The 4,437-nt window shown below is 40.9% G+C and overlaps 1 pseudogene; it reads right to left on the bottom strand.

The window, feature by feature from the left end:
• Nucleotides 1-509: 509 nt before the first annotated feature.
• Nucleotides 510-949, bottom strand: LOC142433656 (AP-2 complex subunit sigma pseudogene; annotated as a pseudogene).
• Between the last annotated feature and the right edge of the window lie 3,488 nt (nucleotides 950-4,437).

Below are 4,437 nucleotides of genomic sequence, written 5' to 3'. Positions count from 1 at the left end.
TGAGTCAGAACCCAGTCGATGATAGTTGGTTTCTTTTGTGTGTTATTTGGTTTAAATAAGACGTTGAGAGTTGTGCTTAAAGCTTCTCACAATGCTTAAAGTTTCTCTCAATGCAGTGGTTTCAAAGGTTTATCATTTCTCATTGGCTTCAGAAAGTCTGGATATAGGAGAATTTGAAACTCAGCTCTCTGACTTCCATGTTTGATCAGAATTCCATTTTTTTAGCACAAAGTGGGGGCCACAGTTTTTTTTTGTGGAGTACACGCACACAGACACACAACACCACAGGACTTCTGCATGATGACTCAGTAAACTGGAAGTTCTCTCTGCTCCCCTTGGGAGCCCAGAGGGGAATAGGGTGTCTGTCCTCCCTAGTGCTCCAGACCCACCTGGGTCCCTTCCTCCTGGGCAGTTGGGAGGAGAGGTGGCTGGGGTGGCCCCAGGCCTGAATAAGGGGATGGAGAGGGATGTCCAGGTGGAGTTGGTGGTGGCAGCAAGGAGGTTGCCCCCTACTCCCACTGCTGTAACTGCAGCATAAATAGCTCCTTCAGCACCTTGGTCTGGCTTTTCTCTCAGATGTCTGTGGCCAGGAACATCTATCTGGTCCATGACCCAGTAAGCCTTGTAGAAGTTGAACACCAGGTCAAGCTCACAGATATTGTGGAAATGCTCATGAAGTTCTCTACTAAGTTGCCTTTGGCCTCCAAGTAGGCCAGGGTGTTGTTATTGACATCAGTAGATGATCTTCTAATTCTAGGACTTCACAACGTTAATGTGCTTGACGTCTTGGTCGGAGACAATGGCGTGCAACTCTTCGATCAGTTTCTGCTTGCTGGTCCTCAAACTGCAGGTATCACGTGGTAAGGCAGGTCTTGCCCACCCGGTTCTGGATGGGGATGAAGTGGTTCACGGTGACCCCTGCGGCCTGGTTCCCTGGCCTGATCAGCATTCTTTTATAGAACCTTTTTTCAGTATGACTAGGTTCTAATAAAAGGCATATTATTGGTAGTGGTAGCTGGGCACCACCCACTGCTGTTTTAATATTAAGACAGTAGTGCGGGAGTAGAGGTCTGTTTGTGAAGAAGGCTATTAAGCAGTTCTTAAAAATTCTGAAAGTAAGGAGTCTCCGCCATACCTTGCAAAAGCTCTGTCCTCCTCGGCCTTGTACCAAGGTTTCAACTCCAAACTTCATACTAACTGCCACTATGTGTAGACGGCAAAGATTAGAACTGTGCCTGCATGCTTTTGAGACAGTTACTACTTTATTGTATTGGGGGCCCTAACAGCTCTTATCACAACATATATATGTTTTGTCAAACACATCTGTAGTAAGTTGTCATCATCTTTTTCAAAACATTTTCTTTCTACTTGAGCCCCTGGCATCAGCTCATTTTCCCTGTCCCTCTCCTTGTACCCTTGATAATTTATAAATTATTATTTTTTCCCCAAGTCTTACACCAATTGGTGTCTCATTTCACCCACTTTTCTGCTTTCACTTCCCCTGGGATGGGAGCCATACATCGATGATTGTGATAGGTCTCCCCCTATTGCCCCCGCCCCCAGACCTTTACCCACCTAATATTGCTGCTCGCCTTATTGGTCCTGAGAGGTTTATCTGTTCTAGTTTTCCCGTGTTGTCAGCTCTTATCTGTACACATATACATGTTCTGGTCTAGCCATATTTTTAAGGTAGAATTGGGGTCATGGTTGCGGGGTGGGAGGAAGCATTAAAAAACTGGAGGAAGGTTGTGCCTTTCATCAGTACTATACTGCACCCTGACTGGCTCTTCTCTTCATTGTGGCCTTCTGAGAGGGTGCCCAGTTGACAACTGATGGGCTGTGGATCTCTACTCTTCCCTCCTCATTCCCATTGATATGGTTTCTGTTTGCTTGTTTTGGGTCTTTGATGCTTCTTCCATGAGGGCTTTGTTGTTAAACAATGTTTATCTTCAAGCCTTAATAATCCCAGCCAGTATATCTACTGGGAGCTGGGCACCATCAGCTTTCTTCACCACATTTGCTTATGCACCCCTTGTGTACTTGATTTGTTTATAAGTTATTATAATTGGAGAAAGTTGAGTGGAAAATACACAGAACCTATCTGTACTACTATTTATGTAACTTTTGCGAACCATAAATTACGTCAACATCAAATATAGATAGTGCTAACACAACTTTGAACAATAATAAACTCTATAATGTCCATTGCTTTCAAGATAAAACCCACTCTTGTAAACATGCAGTCCAAGTCCCAATTCTCTCTCCATCCTTGACTAGCTGTGTTATCTTGGGCAACTCAAACTCTCTGATTCTCACTTTGCTCATATGGAAATGATGATAATAATTCTCTAAGGATTACGTAACATGTTCATTAAGGCCAATCCTTGTCATATGAATCAAAATTGAGTTTCTCATTTAAATTGTACTATTTAAATCTGAACTTATTTACTTTGAAATTTGTGTGTAATGTTTTCTATAAACAGGCAAGGTTAGGGTTAAAACTTGGGGGTTGAGAATGGGTTAATGCATTTTCAGTTATTTTTTATAGGAAAAATTGATTCAGAACCCTACTGCATCGCTTCTCGATGTTCCTTCTAGAACAGATTAGCATTGAGGTTCAGGATTATACAGTATTGACATTCCTATTAGCCAAATTAATACGCATACATGTCAATTCTCTAGTTAGCAAGTTTCCCTTCTGTTCTCTCTCATTCCTGGTAACAGACAAAAAAATGTTTCTTTATTCTAACCACCCCCCCTCCCCACCAAACCATTTTATTAGGAACTAATCCAGACATTTTACCATTCCATAGTTCAATCACACCAAACAGTATGCTATAAATGCCATCAAAATCAACTTCAAAACATATTCTTCCTTTTTGAACTACGTGATATCAGCGCCCCTCTCCCCCCTGAACTCCATCACCATATCTCCCAGGAACCCTTATTTTCATTGTTTTCTCTGTAGATTCACTATTCCTAGGTTTCATATACCGAAAAACAGAGAAACACATAGCAGAGATTCAAGAAGGCCATAAAAAAAGATAAACTACAACAGAGATAAACCAAATATGAAGGAACAAGGATTCTTTCACTGTGTAATCTATCTTTGACTTATTTCAAATTGTAGTCTCATACACTATTTTCCCTTTAATTATAGACTTATTTCACTCAGCATTCAGTCTTACATGTTCATCCAGGTTACAAGGTGTTTCAAATATTTCTCATTACTCTTTTACAATGTGTAGTATTACATTGTGTGTATGTATTTGTATGTATATGAATGTGTCTACTTATCCTTTCATCTGTTAGTGAACATATAGGTAGTTTCCATCTTTTTCCTTTTGTGACTAATGCTGTCGTGGATGTGGTTCGAATATATGCATTATTGTTATTATTTCTTTAGAACATATGCTCAGTAGTAGGATTGTTAGATTACATGGTATTCTCTTTTCAAACTTTTTAAGCACAGTTTTCCACAGTGCTTTTACCGTTTTACAATCTTGTTAGCAATGGCTGAGAGTTCCCATCACTTGATATCCTCCCTCATCAGCATTTGATGGTCTCTGTAGTTTTGAACTCGGCTAATGTCAAGGTGAGAGGATTACTCGTTCACACTTGGAACTCTCTAATAGCTAAACAAGGAGCCTTAGAGTAGGTTACATGTTAAGCTACTAGTCACAGAGTCAGAAGTTCCAACACGCCAGGCTTTCTGCTCCCATAATGATCAACAACCGCAGAAACCCAAAGGGGAAGTTCCCTTCTGTCTTGCAGGGATGCTGTGAGTCAGAATAGACTCCATGGCAGTGAGTTGAACTTGAGTGGCTAATCATCAGGAACAGGTTTTCAAATTTTTGGCAACTTAAATGCCTTCTTTGGTGAAATGTCTGTTCATATTCCTTGCCCATTTTTAGTGATTTGTTTCTCTTTTTGTTATTGAAGTGTCAAAGATTACCCGCAGGTCTGTCTAAATAAGATAGGCTGGATGAACATTCTGGAGGAGAAAAGAATGGGATGGACAGTTTCAGGGGGACATGGGAGAAGGGCCGGTGGGGGGAAAGAAAGTGGTGTTAACAAACCCAGGGATCCAAATCGGTGGTGAGGAGGGTGTAGGAGGCCTGGTAGGGCATGACCAAGAATAATGTAACAGAGGAATTACTGAAACCCAAATGAAAGCTGAACATGATAGTGGGATAAGAGGAAAGTAAATATATGAAAGAGCTAAGAGAAAAGGGGAATTTATAGAGATCTAAATAAAGGCACGTACACCTGTAAATATAAATGAAGATTGGGAAACGGATCTATTTACATATATGTATAGGTTTAGTATTAAGGTAGCAGATGCACATTGGGCCTCCACTGAAATACAACCTCAATGCAAGAATACTTTGTTCTATTTAACTGGCATTTCATTGAGGCTCACCTTCCTGACACAAT

This window comes from Tenrec ecaudatus, chromosome X (genome assembly GCF_050624435.1).
Source record: "Tenrec ecaudatus isolate mTenEca1 chromosome X, mTenEca1.hap1, whole genome shotgun sequence".
Classification (NCBI taxonomy): Eukaryota; Metazoa; Chordata; class Mammalia; order Afrosoricida; family Tenrecidae; genus Tenrec; species Tenrec ecaudatus.
Note: the sequence above shows the minus strand (reverse complement) of the source record. Positions and strands in the feature narration are given on the sequence as shown.